Raw genomic sequence first — 22207 nt, 5'->3', positions numbered from 1 at the left:
ATTGTGTGACGCCCTGGGCAAGCCAGGTAGTCACAGATAAGGCCCCGCACAACACCAGCCCCTCACTAGGTAACACCAGCCAACCACATAAAACCCTAGTCACCTCCCTCAGTTCTGGATGGACACACCAGGGGGCGGAGCCAGGTGGTTGGCCATGCCCACTGAGGAGTTCAGAGAGCCTAAGGCAGGAAAAGTAGTCAGTCTGTTAGTGGAGGTGAAGTCAAGTGGAGGCAGACCTGTGTATCAGGTCTGCAACTGTCTGACAGGTGCCAGGGTAGGAGCCCTGGTACCTCTGGCTAGGAGGCATACGGAGGCCTCTGCCTGCAGGAGCCAGGAAGACGGCTCGGTGAAACCGTGGTGGACCGGGACAGGGTAGTGGCCCGCCGGTACCGACTCGGAAACCGGAGCACAAGAGGGGGTACTCAGACGCTGAAACGAGGTCTAGAAACTACTGGAGTTAATTAACGGATTGCAGTCTGAGCTTGAGGTCCTTTCCCACCCAAAGTCCCTCATAGAAGACAACAGCCCAACCAGGGGGGTAAGCAGCCACCGCCACTGCTCAGAGATCCACGGGCCAACGTCTGCAGGCAAACGGGCTCTTCCGACATCCACAAGCCGGGGAGCGGACTCCTGACGCTGCAAGCGCAGGTAGTCCAACATTTCAAACAGGTGCAGGAGAAAGGCAGAGACCACCAACCGGGTGGGGGAACCCGACTGCAGCCACCGACTACCATCATCTTGGTTTACCAGAGACTCGAGTGTTTCATTATAATAGAGTACACCAGTGCCCTCCGGCCGCCCATCTCCCTGCACCGCCAAAACTCCCCCCAACGGGTCCCAGGGCCATCATCCCTGCCCACGGAGGGTTTAACAACTTGCTGCATACCATCTCCCCCGGGTGCCCCGTAACTGCAGCGGTTTTGTCCACCTTCAGCACATCCTGTGGGTGGCGTCACGAACTTAAAACACGGCTCTGGCCGTACACCTACGTCCCCATACCACAAATTCCCCTTTTTCAGTCGGAGCGACAGCAGGACCCCCGGGTCCGGAGACCCTCGAGCCACCCACAGAAGGTCCGGATCCGAGCGGCTCGTCTGCCGCCGAGCACGGGGCGTTACAATTGCAGCTTTCCTCATATCTCTGCCCCTGAGTGTCCCACGCAGAAGATATTGCCATCATATTCCTCCTTATGATATCTATTCATAGCTAATAAAGATGATGGGTCTCTGGTCTTCCCTTGGCTAGTTATTAATTATGGGCTCATACGCACGTCCCACAATTAAGGCAAAATGTGTGATGTGCGTCTTTTCGTCCTGGGGTCAAAAATATGCCTGCCATATTTGTGGGAGCTACACACAACCTAATTTTTATCATTTTAACTCTGGAGCCAGGCTGACTGGAAAATCCCCCTTGAATCTCCTCTATAACCAGCACTTGCCTGCCCACTTCCCTAGCTAAATTGCTTCTGTCACCAGGGGTCTGCTCTGGTTAGGGCTGTTTCCTTGCTCTAATTAACTTTTTGGTTCCCAGATCTTGATACTGGATTTCTATCCTGTCTTGGTGACCTCTAGAGATAAGCGATCCTGTTCAATAAAGGTTCGCCAAAATTTCAAATTCGGTATGAGCCTTAGCTTGTTCGTTTGGACTCAGCAACCACGAGCACTTTACCTAAAAGTCGGTAATGTTTGTTTTCTGCCCCTGAACACTGGCCACATTTCCGAAAATCCTTTAAAAGCATTTTCTGCTTTTGGATAGGATTGTGGTGCTGTTTGATATGGAATGTGTAAAATCAGTGGAGGAATGGGAGCAGGCTTTTAGTGCGCTGAGCCATTTTTTTTTCTCTTAACCTTATTTATGAATGTTGCTGTTGAATCACGGCAGAGGAAACATTCACAAGGTTCAGTCAGAAGGGCTTCTGTGATTGGCTGCCTAAGCCACATGTCCGTGTACATATAAATCGTGGACGTGTTTCGTCAGCGCCATTTTGTGAATGTGAAATGTTAGGCAAGGTGCTGCTGCTAGACAGTGAGCTTAGCTAGGGGTTTAATGATAGGTAGATGAGATAGATAGGAGAGCTATAGTGTAGAATAGGGACGTGCAGTGTAGGGAAAGCTGCGTGCCTCAAATCAGCATTTCATGATAGAAATAGGGACTGGTACTTGTAGTGCCTGCTAAACAGCTACCAGTGGAGCATGTAAATAAGTATTGCTACATATTCCTGCCTGCTCAAAAGTATGCAAATACATCTATAGGTATTGGTAGTTAGCCGTGTGTGGCCTAAAAATGTTTCTACGGAAGTATGTAAATAGTGGTTCTAGTCGATTTTAATTGCCGCTGAAAATTACACAAACACATGTATAGTTATGGCTTGTTAGCTGTACCTGGACTGCTGTTTATTTTTTAGGCAATTACCTAAAAAGTTGTTTTTGGTAATTTTAATTGCCTGCTCAAAATTATACAGTGAAACGCATTTATAGGTATTCTGATTAGTGCCTGCTGAAAATTTGCTATTGAACAAGCCAGAAAGGTCTTTTTGACACTTTTCCGTGTCTGCTCCAAATTACACAGTGAAATGAATAAACAATAAACAATTTATCTTTTGTGTCAAGTGTCTGACAGGTGTAAGTGTAAGTTTGCAAAACGTCTGTTTGCAAGCGGAAGAGTACTGTGAGATGGCGACTGGCTACATCGCTAATGGCCGGTATGCAGGCCCGGACTGACCATAGGGCAATTCTGGCAAATGCCAAATGGGCCGGTCCCTGTAGTGGGCCGCTGTATCTGCAGTCACCGCCGTGCTCCTCAGCAGTGTGTGCATGCCAGGCACACTAGCTGCAGCAGGACCAGGAGGCAGCGTGCTGTGCCGGCTCTGCTGTGTGACAGTGTGCCCGGCATGCACACACTGCTGAGGAGCGTGGCGGTGCCGGTGACCGCAGCTTCCTCCTTCCTATTCAAATGTATTTGCGTCTTTCACACGTAAATACAATTGAACAATGCGCCAGGACTAAACCCCGCCCCCGACGTGCAGCAGTGTGATGAGATCAGCACCTTGCTGACATCACAGTGCTGCGGGCGCCACGCTGGATGCATCAGGCAGCGGTAAGCACTCCATGGAGGAGCCGAAGAGACAGGTGTAATTAATGGGGATGAGTGGGGAGGTGCCTAGGACACATAATGGAGAACATTTGTGAAGGAACACAGCTTTTTGACAGGCAGGGGGGAGGCAGGAGTGTGTAGTGATGGGGTAGTGTAATTTGTGTGTGTAGGGGGTGATAGGGGTGGATTGTATTGTGTATGGGGGAGGGGTAATGGGGGGTGCATTGTATTGTGTGTGTGGGAGGGGAGGGGGTAATGGGGGGTGCATTGTATTGTGTGTGTGTGTGTGTGGAGGTAATGGGTGTGCACTGTATTGTGCGTGTGTGTGGGGAGGGGTAATGGAGGGTGCATTGTATTGTGTGTGTGTGTGTGGGGGGGTGGGGATTACATAAGAGCAGTTTGGGGGGAATAAATAAATAATAATAATAGTAATGAGGCAATATAGGGGATATTATAAAGAGAGCAGTGTGGAGAAGCTGTGTATGGGAGCATTATGGAAAGAGGCAGTGTGGGAGGTATTTTGAATATTTTCTTACACCCCTAGACTTGAGAACAGATCAGGTGGATATGTTGGTCTGCTGCTTTCCCCAAACTACACTTTTCAGGTCTTCCCTCCTGTTCCCTCCCTTATCTTCCCTTCTTTTGAGGTCCACACTGTCAGGCTTTACAGACCCTTCTCCCTGTAAGTAGCAGTTGTGAAATCGCCCTCCAGGCCCAACCAGTCAGTTCTTGGATCATTTCGCCACCTGGCTTCCACATTTCCTAGCCTGTGACCTCCCCACTTTTGTCATGGGGGACTTTAACATCCCTATTGATGATCCCCTCTCCCCAGCTGCCACTCATCTTTTATCTCTAATCTCCTCTCTTGGCCTTTCACAACTAACTAACTCTCCTACAAATGAAGGTGGGAATATGCTGGACCTGGTCTTCTCCTGTCTCTGCTCAGTGCATGACTTCACTAACTCCCCTCTCCCACTCTCTGACCACAACCTTCTTTTATTCTTGGTCAAGAGCTTTCAACCCACTCAGGACGCCCCCACTTACCTCCCATATAGGAATATACATGCCATTAACAACCAGAAATTTCTGAAGAAGTTGCAGTCATCACTGGCCCCAATATCCTCCCTCTCATGTCCTGACTCTGCTGTAAAACATTATAATGACACCCTACAGAGCGCCCTTGATGAAGCTGCACCTGCTACACACAGATCAACTCGGCGCAGATGTCAGCAGCCCTGGCACACGTTGCAAACACGCTTTTTCCAGCGGTGTTCCAGGTGCGCTGAACGTTTGTGGAGAAAATCCAATCTAGCCGAAGATTTCATCCATTATAAGTTTATGCTCAAAACATACAATGCTGCCCTTCACCTCTCCAAACAAGCATATTTTAACACCCTTATCACCTCTCTAGCCAACAATCCTAAACGACTCTTTCATATTTTCCATTCCCTCCTAGGACGAAGAGTTCTGGCCCCAACCACCAACCTCAGTGCAGATGACCTGGCCAATTATTTTAAAGAAAAAAAATTGACCATATACGCCAGGAAATTAGGAAATTTCCTCCCAAGCTCATAACACCACACATTGTCTGCCCTCCTACACTTCATCTAGCTCACTTTCACTCTTTGATCCAGTCACAGAAGAAGTCACCAGGCTCCTCGTATCTCCTCGCCCTACTACCTGCACCAGTGACCCTATTCCCTCACATCTCCCTAAATCTGTCACCCCAGCTGTCACCACTCACCTAACTAAAATATTCAATCTCTCTCTCTCCTCTGGTGTCTTTCCCTCCTCCTTCAAACACGTCAGCATATACCCATTACTTAAAAAAACCATCCCTGGACCAAAATTGTGCCGCTAACTACAGGCCTGTCTCTAATCTCCCATTCATCTCCAAACTCCTGGAACGTCTCGTCCACTCGTGTTTAATCCGCTATCTGTCAGATAATTCTCTCCTTAACCCTCTACAATCCGGTTTCCGCTGCTTACATTCTACTGAAACTGCTCTTACTAAAGTCTCTAATGATTTACTAACAGCTAAATCTAATGGTCACTACTCCCTGCTGATGCTCCTGGATCTCTCTGCTGCATTCGACACTGTGGATCGCCAGCTCCTACTCCCTATGCTCCACTCTATCCGGCTCAAGCACACCATTCTTTCCTGGTTCTCCTCTTACCTCTCTAACCGCTCATTCACTGTATCTTTTGTCAGCTCCTCTTCCTTTCCTCTTCCCCTTACGGTCGGGGTTCCTCAGGGTTCAGTCCTAGGCCCCCTCCTGTTCTCTCTATAAACAGCCCCTATTGGACAAGCCATCAGCAGATTTGGTTTCCAGTACCATCTCTATGCTGATGACACTCAACTGTACACATCTCCTGACAACACCCCTGCACTATTACAAAATACTACCGATTGTCTGTCCGCTGTCTCCAACATCATGTCCTCCCTCTATCTAAAACTGAACCTGTCAAAAACTGAACTTCTCCTGTTTCCTCCCTGTCCTAACTTTCCGAAATCCAATATTACCATTTCTGTGTGTGGCTCTACCATTACCCCCAGCAGCACGCCACTGTCTTGGGGTTATATTTGACTCCGAACACTCCTTCACTCCCCACATTCGTTCACTTGCTCATTCTTGTCAATTCCACCTCAAAAACATCTTAAGAATTCGACCTTTTCTTATCGTTGACTCTGTAGAAACTCTTCCTGTCGCTCTCATTCATTCTCGCCTGGATTATTGTAACTCTTTACTAATTGGTTTCCCTGTTACTAAACTCTCCCCTCTCCAATCCATTCTGAATTCCGCAGCCAGGATCATTTTCCTCTGCAACCGCTTCACTGATGCTTCTGCTCTTTGCCAGTCATTGCACTGGTTGCCTATCCCCTACAGAGTACAATACAAACTTATCACTCTCACTCACAAAGCTCTCCACGGTTCCACACCACCCTACATCTCCTCCCTCATCTCTGTCTATCACCCCACCCATGCCGTCCGCTCTGCTAATGACTAGAGATGAGCGAACCGGTCGCGGTTCGGCTCGAGGTTGGTTCGCCGAACGGACCTCCCGTTCGAGTTCGGTTCGTCGAACGTTCGACGAACCGAACTCGAACTGCATAGGAAACAATGGCAGGCAATCACAAACACAGAAAAACACCTAGAAAACACCCTCAAAGGTGTCCTAAAGGTGACAAACAACTCAAACACATTGGAAAGTGACAAGGACATATACTCATGCGAAAACAAAACAGCTGGACAAGGAAAAAGAGGAGGACACACAGATATAGGCATGGCACGCCCTTCTAAAATCATGTAAAACACCGCAAGGTGACTCCAAGCGGAGTCTCCCTTTTTTCCAAAAATTGGGCCACACACACACCCACCCCTTCAGTGGCAGCACTTGTGCCCCAGTTGTACACTTCACAGCTACATTTGCATCAAGCACATTCAAAAATACGCCATTCTTATCCGTCCCCAGGATGACACCGGGGTAGGTAGCAAAGTCTTTCCTGATCCCAGCTCTGTTCATCTTGGCTTCTTTTAAAAACATAGCAAGCAAGGGTTACTCCAAGCGGAGTCTCCCTTTTTTCCAAAAATTGGGCCACACAGACACCCACCCCATCAGTGGCAGCACTTGGGCCCTAGTTGCAAACAGGATGTTTTGATTTGCATCAAGCACATTCAAAAATACGCCATTCTTATCCGTCCCCAGGATGACACCGGGGTACGTAGATAAAGTCTTTGCTGATCCATGACTTGTTCATCTTGGCTTCTTTTAAAAACAATGTAAGCAAGGGTTACTCCAAGCGGAGTCTCCCTTTTTTTCCAAAAATTGGGCCACACAGACACCCACCCCATCAGTGGCAGCACTTGGGCCCTAGTTGCAAACAGGATGTTTTGATTTGCATCAAGCCCATTCAAAAATACGCCATTCTTATCCGTCCCCAGGATGACACCGGGGTAGGTAGCAAAGTCTTTCCTGATCCCAGCTCTGTTCATCTTGGCTTCTTTTAAAAACACAGCAAGCAAGGGTTACTCCAAGCGGAGTCTCCCTTTTTTCCAAAAATTGGGCCCACACACACCCACCCCTTCAGTGGCAGCAGTTGTGCCCCAGTTGTACACTTCACAGCTAGATTTGCATCAAGCACATTCAAAAATACGCCATTCTTATCCGTCCCCAGGATGACACCGGGGTAGGTAGCAAAGTCTTTCCTGATCCCAGCTCCGTTCATCTTGGCTTCTTTTAAAAACACAGCAAGCAAGGGTTACTCCAAGCGGAGTCTCCCTTTTTTCCAAAAATTGGGCCACACAGACACCCACCCCATCAGTGGCAGCACTTGGGCCCTAGTTGCAAACAGGATGTTTTGATTTGCATCAAGCACATTCAAAAATACGCCATTCTTATCCGTCCCCAGGATGACACCGGGGTACGTAGATAAAGTCTTTGCTGATCCATGACTTGTTCATCTTGGCTTCTTTTAAAAACAATGTAAGCAAGGGTTACTCCAAGCGGAGTCTCCCTTTTTTTCCAAAAATTGGGCCACACAGACACCCACCCCATCAGTGGCAGCACTTGGGCCCTAGTTGCAAACAGGATGTTTTGATTTGCATCAAGCACATTCAAAAATACGCCATTCTTATCCGTCCCCAGGATGACACCGGGGTACGTAGATAAAGTCTTTGCTGATCCATGACTTGTTCATCTTGGCTTCTTTTAAAAACAATGTAAGCAAGGGTTACTCCAAGCGGAGTCTCCCTTTTTTTCCAAAAATTGGGCCACACAGACACCCACCCCATCAGTGGCAGCACTTGGGCCCTAGTTGCAAACAGGATGTTTTGATTTGCATCAAGCACATTCAAAAATACGCCATTCTTATCCGTCCCCAGGATGACACCGGGGTAGGTAGCAAAGTCTTTCCTGATCCCAGCTCTGTTCATCTTGGCTTCTTTTAAAAACACAGCAAGCAAGGGTTACTCCAAGCGGAGTCTCCCTTTTTTCCAAAAATTGGGCCCACACACACCCACCCCTTCAGTGGCAGCAGTTGTGCCCCAGTTGTACACTTCACAGCTAGATTTGCATCAAGCACATTCAAAAATACGCCATTCTTATCCGTCCCCAGGATGACACCGGGGTAGGTAGCAAAGTCTTTCCTGATCCCAGCTCTGTTCATCTTGGCTTCTTTTAAAAACACAGCAAGCAAGGGTTACTCCAAGCGGAGTCTCCCTTTTTTCCAAAAATTGGGCCACACAGACACCCACCCCATCAGTGGCAGCACTTGGGCCCTAGTTGCAAACAGGATGTTTTGATTTGCATCAAGCACATTCAAAAATACGCCATTCTTATCCGTCCCCAGGATGACACCGGGGTACGTAGATAAAGTCTTTGCTGATCCATGACTTGTTCATCTTGGCTTCTTTTAAAAACAATGTAAGCAAGGGTTACTCCAAGCGGAGTCTCCCTTTTTTTCCAAAAATTGGGCCACACAGACACCCACCCCATCAGTGGCAGCACTTGGGCCCTAGTTGCAAACAGGATGTTTTGATTTGCATCAAGCACATTCAAAAATACGCCATTCTTATCCGTCCCCAGGATGACACCGGGGTAGGTAGCAAAGTCTTTCCTGATCCCAGCTCTGTTCATCTTGGCTTCTTTTAAAAACACAGCAAGCAAGGGTTACTCCAAGCGGAGTCTCCCTTTTTTCCAAAAATTGGGCCCACACACACCCACCCCTTCAGTGGCAGCAGTTGTGCCCCAGTTGTACACTTCACAGCTAGATTTGCATCAAGCACATTCAAAAATACGCCATTCTTATCCGTCCCCAGGATGACACCGGGGTAGGTAGCAAAGTCTTTCCTGATCCCAGCTCTGTTCATCTTGGCTTCTTTTAAAAACACAGCAAGCAAGGGTTACTCCAAGCGGAGTCTCCCTTTTTTCCAAAAATTGGGCCACACAGACACCCACCCCATCAGTGGCAGCACTTGGGCCCTAGTTGCAAACAGGATGTTTTGATTTGCATCAAGCACATTCCAAATCCACAAGCATTTACTCTCCCCAGGATGACACAGGGGTAGTAAATTCCTTCTGGATCCATGACTTGTTCATTTTGATGAACGTCAGTCTGTCCACATTGTCACTGGACAGACGCGTGCGCTTATCTGTCAGCACACACCCAGCAGCACTGAATACACGTTCAGAGACAACGCTGGCAGCTGGACACGACAAAATCTCCAAGGCGTAACTGGAGAGCTCTGGCCATTTTTCTATGTTTGAAGCCCAAAAGGAGCAAGGCTCCAGTTGCACAGTCATGGCATCGATGTTCATTTGGAGATACTCCTGTATCATCCTCTCCAGCCGTTGAGTATGTGTCAGACTTGTTGTCTCTGGTGGCCTTGCAAAAGAGGGTCTAAAAAAATTATGAAAAGATTCCATAAAATTGCTGTTACCGGCACCAGATACGGTCCTACTGGTACGGGTAGACTGGTGAAGATGACGAGACCGTCCCATGTTTGTCAAGTTACAACTGGGAGATTCCCTCCCTGCACCTGCACGGTTGTTTGGTGGAAAAGCCGAGCTAAGATCGAGTAACAGCTTCTGCTGATACTCCTGCATACGTGCGTCCCTTTCTATGGCTGGAATTATGTCACAAAATTTGGACTTGTACCGGGGATCTAATAGTGTGGCAATCCAGTAGTCATCATCACTTCTAATTTTGACAATACGACTGTCATGTTGGAGGTAGTGCAACAAGAAGGCACTCATGTGTCTTGCGCAGCCATGCGGACCAAGTCCACGCTGTGTTTGTGGCATAGAGGTGCTAACCGTTCTTTCTTCCTCTGACATCTCCCCCCAACCTCTTTCAACTGAAATTTGACCAAGGTCTCCCTCATCCGCTGAGTCTTCCATGTCCATGGACAGTTCGTCCTCCATTTCTTCATGTTCTCCTGCACCTTGCTCAACATTTCGCCTGCTACTATGCGCCCTTGTCGATCCCTGTTCCCCATGGTCCCATGCCTGCTGCGTTGGTGATGATGAACGTCTGGATCTTGGTGATGTTGTTGTCCCTTGCACATATGAATCCTCCTGTAGTTCCTCCCCTTCATGTTGTCCCACCCCCTGACTCCGAATAGTGTTTAGCGTGTGCTCCAGCATGTAAATGACTGGAATCGTCATGCTGATAATGGCATTGTCAGAGCTAAACATATTCGTCGCCATGTCGAAACTGTGCAGAAGGGTGCATAGGTCCTTGATCTGAGACCACTCCATCAGGGTGATCTGCCCCACCTCTGCATCTCGTTGGCCCAGGCTATACGTCATGACGTATTGCACCAGGGCTCTGCGGTGCTGCCACAGTCGCTGTAACATGTGTAGAGTTGAATTCCAGCGTGTCGCCACATCGCATTTCAGGCGATGAACCGGCAGGCCGAAAGACTTCTGGAGCGATGCAAGTCGCTCAGCTGCGGCGCTTGAACGCCGGAAGTGAGCAGACAGTTTTCGTGCCCTGTTCAGAAGGCCATCTAGGCCGGGATAGTGTGTTAAAAATTGCTGCACGACAAGGTTCAACACGTGAGCCATACAAGGTACGTGTGTCACCTTGCCCAGGCGAAGGGCCGCACCCAGGTTTGCAGCATTGTCGCACACGGCCTTACCAGGCTGCAGGTTGAGTGGAGACAACCATTTATTAAACTCGGACCGCAGAGCTGACCACAACTCCTCAGCTGTGTGACTCTTATTACCAAGACATGTCAAGCTAAAGACCGCCTGATGCCGTTGCGCTCGGCTGCCAGCATAGTAATGAGGCGTGCGTGATTCCTTCTGCGCAGTGAGAACGCTGGTGGCCTGACCAGGCAGGCTTGGGGCGGAGGTGGAGGACCCAGATGAGGTGGAGGATGCAGAAGCTGTGGCGGAACTTGGACAGACAGAGGATTGACACACAAGTCGTGGGGACGGCAAGACTTGTGCAGCAGACCCTTCACCATCTATCACCATAGTTACCCAGTGCCCAGTCAGCGACATGTAACGTCCCTGTCCATGCTTACTGGTCCAAGTATCGGTGGTGAAATGCACCCGTTCACACACAGAGTTTCTCAAGGAAGCGGTGATGTTGTGTGCGACATGCTGGTGTAGCGCGGGCACACCTTTCTTAGAGAAGTAGTGGCGACTAGGCATCTGGTACTGGGGCACAGCGACAGACATAAGGTCTCTAAAATCCTGTGTGTCCACTAGGCGGAAAGGCAGCATTTCGGTAGCCAACAGCTTACAGAGGGATAGAGTCAACCTCTTAGCTTTGTCATGGGTTGGAGGAAGTGGCCTTTTATTTGACCACATCTGAGGGACAGAGATCTGGCTGCTGTGTGTAGACGGTGTTGAGTAGGGTGTCCCTGGAAAAATGCAGGTTTGTGAGGAAAGTGCAGGCGGAGACATGATGTTGCCTTCATCCAACGTTGGTGCTATCGATGTCTGAGAGAGCTGTACACACTCACTTGTTTCCCCTTCCAAACCAACTGACGACCTTACAAGCAAACTGCCTGTTGCGGTTACAGTGGTGGAAGTTTTGCGTGGAAAAACAGGTGTGACAGCTGTCCCCACAGTCCTAGAAGATGAAGAGCGCGCGGATGCACTGGAAGGGGCGGGCGGTGGATGGTTCGCTCCGCTAGCCGGCATTGCAGCACGGTGAGCTTCCCACCGGGACTTATGATATTTATTCATGTGACGATTCATGGAAGAAGTTGTCAAACTGCTGAGGTTTTGACCTCTACTAACAGAATCATGACAAATGTTACATATCACATGAGTTGGGCGATCTTTTTCGATGTGAAAAAAGGCCCAGGCTAGGCAAGGCTTAGAGGCCATGCGACCTGTTGATCCACCCCGAATAATGCTCATAGGCAGAGTGGTGGCTGAGGATGCAGTTGTAGACGTGCTACCAGTGCTCCGACTCTATCCAGGAAGGCGCAAGGTAACTTCGTCGTCGGTTGCATCCTCCTCCACCGCCTCTGTTGACCTCCTCGAGTGCCTGACTGGGGGTTGACAGTAGGTGGGATCTAGAACGTCATCATCACTTGTTGTGTTTGCACTCCCCTCCCCCTCAGACCGAGCCTCTTCTTGCCCTGACCGAATATTTAAGTTGTCATCCCAATCGGGTATCTGCGTCTCATCTTCATCAGTATGTTCCTCATTGTCTATAACCACAGGTGTTACAGTTTGTGACAAAGGGTCAACATTATGCTCAGAAACTTGGTCCTCACGGCCTGAATCTGAGTCACAAAGGTTCTGGGCATCACTGCAGACCATTTCCTGTTCTGTACTCACTGTAGCTTGGGAGCAGACCTCTGATTCCCAGGCTATAGTGTGACTGAACAGCTCTGCAGACTCAGCCATCTCAGTTCCACCATACTGTGCAGGGCTGATGGAGACTTCAGAGCTGGGAGAAATCAAGTGTGATTGGGATGACAACTCAGAGGAATGGTGTTTTTTGGATGCGGTACTTGAAGTGGCTGAGAGGGCACTTGTTGGACCACTTGAGATCCATTCAAGCATTTTCCTTTTTTGCCCATCATCTACCTTTGTTCCTCTTGTTCGTGTCCGTAAAAAAGGGAGCACATCGGATTGTCCACAATAAGTAGTAGACATCTTACTTTTGCTAGTAGATGGTCTATCTTCAGCAGATGATAATGGAGCTTTGCCACCTTCCCCACTGACAAAACATTTTTTGCCTTTTCCACCACGCCTCTTCCCCTTTCCACCAGCATCTGTCATTTTGCCACTCATGTTGATTGCGACAAGATTGTGGACTGAAAATGTGGTAGTAAAAATTGAGAGGTGGTGAAGATTGCAGTGGTGGTCTAGCTTTATTAACAGCAGAATAATAAAGAATAAATATCCCTGACAATGTAACTTAGTTATAATTCGTTGGAGTGTGCAACGCAGGCAGACGTGCTGCAAATGTCTTGGCACTAGTGGGACTATAGCAAAGTCCAATAGCCACGTATAGGATGCCACTAGGTACACTGAGTGTTTGCTAGTATAATGGCTTCGTTATAATTTGTTGTAGTGTGCAACGCAGGCAGATGCGCTCTGCAAATGTCTTGGCACTAGTGGGACTATAGCAAAGTCCAATAGCCACGTATAGGATGCCACTAGGTACACTGAGTGTGTGCTAGTATAATGGCTTCGTTATAATTAGTTGGAGTGTGCAACGCAGGCAGATGCGCTCTGCAAATGTCTTGGCACTAGTGGGACTATAGCAAAGTCCAATAGCCACGTATAGGATGCCACTAGGTACACTGAGTGTTTGCTAGTATAATGGCTTCGTTATAATTAGTTGGAGTGTGCAACGCAGGCAGATGCGCTCTGCAAATGTCTTGGCACTAGTGGGACTATAGCAAAGTCCAATAGCCACGTATAGGATGCCACTAGGTACACTGTGTGTTTGCTAGTATAATGGCTGAGTTTAAAAAACTTGGAGTGTGCAATGCAGGCAGATGTGCTCTGCTAATGTCTTTGCACTAGTGGGACTATAGCAAAGTCCAATAGCCACGTATAGGATGCCACTAGGTACACTGAGTGTTTGCTAGTAAAATTGCTTAGTTTAAAAAACTTGGAGTGTGCAATGCAGGCAGATGTGCTCTGCAAATGTCTTGGCACTAGTGGGACTATAGCAAAGTCCAATAGCCACGTATAGGATGCCACTAGGTACACTGAGTGTGTGCTAGTATAATGGCTTCGTTATAATTAGTTGGAGTGTGCAACGCAGGCAGATGCGCTCTGCAAATGTCTTGGCACTAGTGGGACTATAGCAAAGTCCAATAGCCACGTATAGGATGCCACTAGGTACACTGTGTGTTTGCTAGTATAATGGCTGAGTTTAAAAAACTTGGAGTGTGCAATGCAGGCAGATGTGCTCTGCTAATGTCTTTGCACTAGTGGGACTATAGCAAAGTCCAATAGCCACGTATAGGATGCCACTAGGTACACTGAGTGTTTGCTAGTATAATGGCTTCGTTATAATTAGTTGGAGTGTGCAACGCAGGCAGATGCGCTCTGCAAATGTCTTGGCACTAGAGGGACTATAGCAAAGTCCAATAGCCACGTATAGGATGCCACTAGGTACACTGAGTGTTTGCTAGTATAATGGCTTCGTTATAATTAGTTGGAGTGTGCAACGCAGGCAGATGCGCTCTGCAAATGTCTTGGCACTAGAGGGACTATAGCAAAGTCCAATAGCCACGTATAGGATGCCACTAGGTACACTGAGTGTGTGCTAGTATAATGGCTTCGTTATAATTAGTTGGAGTGTGCAACGCAGGCAGATGCGCTCTGCAAATGTCTTGGCACTAGAGGGACTATAGCAAAGTCCAATAGCCACGTATAGGATGCCACTAGGTACACTGAGTGTGTGCTAGTATAATGGCTTCGTTATAATTAGTTGGAGTGTGCAACGCAGGCAGATGCGCTCTGCAAATGTCTTGGCACTAGAGGGACTATAGCAAAGTCCAATAGCCACGTATAGGATGCCACTAGGTACACTGAGTGTGTGCTAGTATAATGGCTTCGTTATAATTAGTTGGAGTGTGCAACGCAGGCAGATGCGCTCTGCAAATGTCTTGGCACTAGTGGGACTATAGCAAAGTCCAATAGCCACGTATAGGATGCCACTAGGTACACTGAGTGTTTGCTAGTATAATGGCTTCGTTATAATTAGTTGGAGTGTGCAACGCAGGCAGATGCGCTCTGCAAATGTCTTGGCACTAGTGGGACTATAGCAAAGTCCAATAGCCACGTATAGGATGCCACTAGGTACACTGAGTGTTTGCTAGTATAATGGCTTCGTTATAATTAGTTGGAGTGTGCAACGCAGGCAGATGCGCTCTGCAAATGTCTTGGCACTAGTGGGACTATAGCAAAGTCCAATAGCCACGTATAGGATGCCACTAGGTACACTGAGTGTTTGCTAGTATAATGGCTGAGTTTAAAAAACTTGGAGTGTGCAATGCAGGCAGATGTGCTCTGCTAATGTCTTTGCACTAGTGGGACTATAGCAAAGTCCAATAGCCACGTATAGGATGCCACTAGGTACACTGAGTGTTTGCTAGTAAAATTGCTTAGTTTAAAAAACTTGGAGTGTGCAATGCAGGCAGATGTGCTCTGCAAATGTCTTGGCACTAGTGGGACTATAGCAAAGTCCAATAGCCACGTATAGGATGCCACTAGGTACACTGAGTGTGTGCTAGTATAATGGCTTCGTTATAATTAGTTGGAGTGTGCAACGCAGGCAGATGCGCTCTGCAAATGTCTTGGCACTAGTGGGACTATAGCAAAGTCCAATAGCCACGTATAGGATGCCACTAGGTACACTGTGTGTTTGCTAGTATAATGGCTGAGTTTAAAAAACTTGGAGTGTGCAATGCAGGCAGATGTGCTCTGCTAATGTCTTTGCACTAGTGGGACTATAGCAAAGTCCAATAGCCACGTATAGGATGCCACTAGGTACACTGAGTGTTTGCTAGTATAATGGCTTCGTTATAATTAGTTGGAGTGTGCAACGCAGGCAGATGCGCTCTGCAAATGTCTTGGCACTAGAGGGACTATAGCAAAGTCCAATAGCCACGTATAGGATGCCACTAGGTACACTGAGTGTTTGCTAGTATAATGGCTTCGTTATAATTAGTTGGAGTGTGCAACGCAGGCAGATGCGCTCTGCAAATGTCTTGGCACTAGAGGGACTATAGCAAAGTCCAATAGCCACGTATAGGATGCCACTAGGTACACTGAGTGTGTGCTAGTATAATGGCTTCGTTATAATTAGTTGGAGTGTGCAACGCAGGCAGATGCGCTCTGCAAATGTCTTGGCACTAGAGGGACTATAGCAAAGTCCAATAGCCACGTATAGGATGCCACTAGGTACACTGAGTGTGTGCTAGTATAATGGCTTCGTTATAATTAGTTGGAGTGTGCAACGCAGGCAGATGCGCTCTGCAAATGTCTTGGCACTAGAGGGACTATAGCAAAGTCCAATAGCCACGTATAGGATGCCACTAGGTACACTGAGTGTGTGCTAGTATAATGGCTTCGTTATAATTAGTTGGAGTGTGCAACGCAGGCAGATGCGCTCTGCAAATGTCTTGGCACTAGTGGGACTATAGCAAAGTCCAATAGCCACGTATAGGATGCCACTAGGTACACTGAGTGTTTGCTAGTATAATGGCTTCGTTATAATTAGTTGGAGTGTGCAACGCAGGCAGATGCGCTCTGCAAATGTCTTGGCACTAGTGGGACTATAGCAAAGTCCAATAGCCACGTATAGGATGCCACTAGGTACACTGAGTGTTTGCTAGTATAATGGCTGAGTTTAAAAAACTTGGAGTGTGCAATGCAGGCAGATGTGCTCTGCTAATGTCTTTGCACTAGTGGGACTATAGCAAAGTCCAATAGCCACGTATAGGATGCCACTAGGTACACTGAGTGTTTGCTAGTATAATGGCTGAGTTTAAAAAACTTGGAGTGTGCAATGCAGGCAGATGTGCTCTGCAAATGTCTTTGCACTAGTGGGACTATAGCAAAGTCCAATAGCCACAGATAGGATGCCACTAGGTACACTGAGTGTTTGCTAGTATAATGGCTTAGTTAGAATGAGTTGGAGTGTGCAGAGGACAAGAGGGTACAGTGGCAGGATTGTGGTGCTCTGGGTAGAGGAATGGAAGCCTGCCTTTCTATTCCCTCCTAATGGTGAAATGCAGGGAGGAAATCCCTGACCTGGGCTACACAGACGCTGTTGCTGTTTGCAGGACCTGTCACCTATGGCTCTCTGACCCTGCCGGTACGAGCCCTTAAAAGGACTGCTAGAATGTGCTCTCCCTAAGCTGTCTAACGCTGTGTATGCAGCGCATACAGCTGTATCGGCGATAGGACAAAGGACGGAACTGCGACAGTGATGTCTGACACCAAAGACGCAGAAGGCAGATAATGGCGATCGTGAAGAAAATGTCCGGTTTTATAATGCAGGGACATGTGACATGCAGATCCTATCACACATGCCGTTGCTTCTCTGCCTCAAAGTCCACTTAGGTGTGTGTGTGTCTGTGATTGGCTGACATGCTGGCCAGCCCCACAAGACGCGCGCGCTTAGGGAAGGAAGACAAGAAAAAAAAAAAAAAAATGGCGATCGCCATTATAGAAACAGCAGTGATCTGAAGGCGCTGTTCACGCACACTATACACTGAAATGTGATAATAGTTTGATTCACAGAGTGACTTACACTATTACAGCAGAAACCAAGCTAAGATTTAGCTGTTTTTTGGCTGCTAGAACCGTTCTCGAACGTTTCTAGAACTATCGAGCTTTTGCAAAAAGCTCGAGTTCTAGTTCGATCTAGAACATGCCCCAAAATCACTCGAGCCTAGAACTGGAGAACCACGAACCACGAACCGCGCTCAACTCTACTAATGACCTAAGACTGACATCCTCAACAATTTGAACCTCCCACTCCCGTCTTCAAGATTTCTTACGAGCTGTGCCTATGCTCTGGAACACACTACCAAGAGCAATCAGATTAATTCCCAACATCCACACCTTTAAGCGGGCCCTAAAAATGCATTTCTTTAGACTAGCCTATCACCTCACTGCCCTGATCTAATCTAGTCCCTTTCTGCCCTTCAAAAAATTTACTTCCAGTTCTCGTCCCCTGTACCTGTATAAATTGTCACCGACGGGTTCATGCAGCTGGTTTTGAATATCCTATTAAATCGATGGCTGGACCATATATGACAAGCTTTTCTCCTCCCCATTCACCTTTTGTGTCTCCCCTATTTCCTCATAGAAAGTAAGCTTACGAGCAGGGCCCTCACTCCTCCTGGGATCTTAATTTTGTTATTTTGTATTGTCTCATATTGTCTGTACATGTCACCTCTTAATTGTAAAGCGCTGCGGAATATGTTGGCGCTATAGAAATAAAAATGATTATTATTATTATTATTATAAGAGCAGTGTGGGGGGGATATTTTGTGAAGCAGCAGTTATTTATTCAGGGGCACAGTATGGGAGATATTTATATTTATGGGGCAGTATATTGATAGTTTTATTGGTAAAAGTGCTGTGTGGGTAAGTGCTGCTGAAGAATAAAGAGGGAGGTCTGCAGAGACGAGCAATGGGCACGACTCATTAGATGTCACCTACAGTGCCCACAAGTAGTATTCAACCCCCTGCAGATTTAGCAGGTTTGATAAGATGCAAATAAGTTAGAGCCTGCAAACTTCAAACAAGAGCAGGATTTATTAACAGATGTATAAATCTTACAAACCAACAAGTTATGTTGCTCAGTTAAATTTTAATACATTTTCAACATAAAAGTGTGGGTCAATTATTATTCAACCCCTAGGTTTAATATTTTGTGGAATAACCCTTGTTTGCAATTACAGCTAATAATCGTCTTTTATAAGACCTGATCAGGCCGGCACAGGTCTCTGGAGTTATCTTGGCCCACTCCTCCATGCAGATCTTCTCCAAGTTATCTAGGTTCTTTGGGTGTCTCATGTGGACTTTAATCTTGAGCTCCTTCCACAAGTTTTCAATTGGGTTAAGGTCAGAAGACTGACTAGGCCACTGCAACACCTTGATTTTTTCCCTTGTTATGGTTAATATTTTATATTAAGTTTTGATTATCATTTAAGCAATTTATATATGTTTAATAATTTTGTATTTTTGTATTAGCTTTATAAGTGTTATTCATAAAAGCAATAGCACTGGGTGTAGTCGCTTTAAAGAGGCCTTTGTCTAAAGTTTCTTTGTTACTGAAGGTCCAGAAAACTTGACAGATCTGGTTTTAAGGAATTCAGCAGGATCCATAATTTACGATTTTGTTATTTTCAACTTTCATTCCATTTTTGGTCATGTACTAAGCCGTCCCCTTTTCTTTTGTGGTTTTAATAAACTACTGTTTGGGCATCTGAGATTCAGACAAAGCCTGGTACATGGACATTGACTGTGTGTTCTTGTGTTTGTCTCCGATGCATCGCTATTAATTGGACCAACATTGGCAGATCTGGAGATCCCTTGCATCTCACCCTAAATTAGCTCTCCCAGGAAAGGGGTTTCCACAACAGAACATGGTGCTGAAACCCAGGATGGTTACTGGACCTCTCTGTGACCCGACTACAAAGACCTTCCCAGGAACCACTGAACAAAATCCGCGGTGAGTAACCCATTGTGTTACAAATGTTTCAGTGCTTTCTGGAGGTCCGAGACGGGTACGTAGTGGTCCAACAAGACCATTCTTATCAAACCTCTGCCAGTGTTCGGATTTTGTGTGTATGATTGAAATAATAGAGATATTCCATCTGTGATCTGTTATATGTATCAATGTGTTTTAAATGTGCGAATGATTGTTGAAGGAAATTGAATGAAGAGTATTTCATCTCAGCAGTTGAAAGATTATATGTTGTCCTGTGTTTTCTATATGACTGTTATGTCTGGAATTATATTTTAAGCTATGAGGATCCTTTAATGTGGGACTGATTGATCTTTGAGTGACGGATGTATTGTAAAAATCTGATAAACCATTGTGCTGGTGTTTATATTCTCTTGCATTTGCATTTAAGATAGGAATTGGCTTAATAGGAGTTGTAGTTTTTAATCGTCCAGTTTATCCAGACAAAGAAACATATAGCCAGAGAGGGAAAACTTATTGAAGATTTTATTTTTGGAGCTGCGCCCTCTACAGGACAAGAAAGGGAACTTGTTTGAGTAGTTGAAATCTGATATGCTCTGGTCTGGATACACTGTCTCTTTTGTGTTTGATGTAATCTGTTTGAGTCAGAGGTAGATGGAGATTTTGTAGGAAATTAGCTTATTCTCCCATGATATGTTATATTGAAACGTAGAAGTAATCTGTAACGCCTGGTCCCACCAGACCCCGGGGGGGGAGCTCTCCCTCACATCTGCCCAGTCCCAGCATGGCTCCCACATGCATTCCTGCCCCCACTCCCAGGCAGAGAAGGCCTTCCACTTACCGGCCCCAGGGCTCTGCAGACGTTGCTCCCACTCCTAGGCCTGCTGCAGTTTCCTCCTCACACAGAATTGCTGTAGGTGATTCTAGGCTGCGTGCGAGGCCACGCCCCCTTTCTTAAAGTGGCATGCCCCAAATCCTGGAAGTGATCTCAGAGGTCACCTGCTGCCTAATAGGTATTTAAGTTCACTTCCCCCGGCAGCAGGCGCCCGAGCAACGCCTCTATTAGTGCATTGCCAGTGTCCTAATCTGTCTATGCTATTGTTTATGATCCGTACATTTGTTACCTGATTCTAATCCTGTGTCTCACCGTAGTGCCATCTATACCATACCGGCTGTGGACGTCACCACCTATTCCTACCGTGGACGTCACCGTGCCATACCTGCCGTGGACACTATCTGTACCGTACCGGCTGTGGACGTCACCACCCATTCCTACCGTGGACGTCACCGTGCCATACCTGCCGTGGACACTATCTGTACCGTACCGGCTGTGGATGTCACCTGCTGTGAAACATCTCCGGTGCCACTTCCGTGTTCCGCCTGCCGCGGACATCGTACCCGAGTCACGCCTGGCCGTACAGAGACTCCTACCTCCGGTCCCTGGCTGCCGTGCATTTAGGCCTTCTGGGGAGACGCCGCACAGTCCCTGTATAGGGGTTCGCTGCTGGCCGTCTTCTCAGGGGAGTCCGGTGCACGGTCCAGTGGGTCCACCTCCGGACGTTCGCCGCTCCTCGGTGAGCGTAACAGTTTGCTCGGGCCATGGACTCCGCCGGGATCACGGTTAACCCGCTGAATGACCTGCAACAGGAGCTCTCCCGCCAACGTGAGACCCAAGCAAGGTTCGTGGCTTACATAAAGTCTGTGGAATCCCGTCTGGCATCCATGCAAACCTCCGTATCCTCCGACAGCTCCCAGTTGAGTGAACTACTGCAGGAACTGTCCCGCCAACATGAGGCCCAGAGACGCATGGCTGAAGATATGGCGGCCGTGGATTCCCGTCTAAATGCCCTGCAGAATCCGGCCTCCTCTACAACTCCCGACTCTGCAGGATTATCGACATACATGTCTCCTTCTCGCCTGGCCTCCCCACCCATGTATGGAGGGGATCCCCGTTTGTGTCGCGGTTTCCTAAACCAGTGCTCCCTGCACTTTGAGCTGTCGCCGCTGCAGCAAGCGACCGATCGCTCGAAAATCGCATTTATCATGTCTCATCTGACTGGTCAGGCTCTGGCTTGGATGAATCCGCTCTGGGAAAAGAACGACCCGACCGTCCAAGTCCTGTCCGTCTTTCTGACCACCTTCCGTAAGGTGTTCGATGAGCCAGGCCGTCTCTCATCTACTGCCTCTTCACTCATGAGAATCCACCAGGGGAATCTCACCGTGGGACAGTATGCAATCGAGTTCCGCACTCTGTCCTCCGAGCTCAAGTGGAACAATGACGCCTTGGTAGCTGCCTTTTGGGAAGGGTTATCCGGAAAAATCAAGGATGAACTGGCCGGCCGGGATGTACCTACCACCCTGGAAGAGCTGATCTCTCTGGCTACCCGTATTGATCTCCACTTCCAAGAGCGTGCCAGAGAGGTCACCCGGGCAAGAAGAACCCCGCGCCTTGCGCCCACCTTCCAAAGGCCGATGTCACTTCCCTCCACCAGGCCTACTGCTCCGCACGAGCCCATGGAGGTCGACCGCGTCACTGAGTCCAGACTGCGACAGAGGAATCGAAGAATGGCAGGAGAGTGCTTTTACTGCGGAAGTGCCAAACATCTGATTCAGGACTGTCCAGTAAAGCCGGGAAACTACAGAGCCTAGGGTCCATCGGAGAGGCCACCCTAGGTCACGCCAAGTCCTCTCCTTTTCTCCAGGTGCCCATATCCCTGTCCTGCGGCTCCATCCGGTTGTCAGTACATGCGTTCCTGGATTCTGGCTCCGCCGGGAACTTTATCCAGCAGTCCGTGGTGGATCTACACCAGATTCCCGTCCGATGTCTTGCTACCCCCATCAGTCTGTCTTCCGTGGATGGAAAACCGCTTTCCGAACCCATCCGGTTCATCACAGAGAACTGTACAATGCAAGTGGGGTTGCTACACTCTGAGACAATCGCCTTCCATGTGCTCC

The 22207-nt window shown here is 47.8% G+C and overlaps 1 protein-coding gene across 1 annotated transcript in view; it reads right to left on the bottom strand.

The window, feature by feature from the left end:
• The window catches only part of LOC142304428 (sodium/potassium-transporting ATPase subunit beta-2-like), a 307300-nt gene extending 287185 nt beyond the window's left edge, over nucleotides 1-20115 (bottom strand). Inside the window, exon 1 of the mRNA XM_075346773.1 lies at nucleotides 20094-20115. The gene's annotated coding sequence lies outside the window, so the exon portion shown is untranslated. The remainder of the gene's footprint in view (nucleotides 1-20093) is intronic.
• Nucleotides 20116-22207: the final 2092 nt, after the last annotated feature.

The sequence above is a fragment of the Anomaloglossus baeobatrachus genome, chromosome 4, assembly GCF_048569485.1.
Source record: "Anomaloglossus baeobatrachus isolate aAnoBae1 chromosome 4, aAnoBae1.hap1, whole genome shotgun sequence".
NCBI lineage: Eukaryota > Metazoa > Chordata > Amphibia > Anura > Aromobatidae > Anomaloglossus > Anomaloglossus baeobatrachus.
This window is presented reverse-complemented; position numbering and strand designations above follow the sequence as displayed.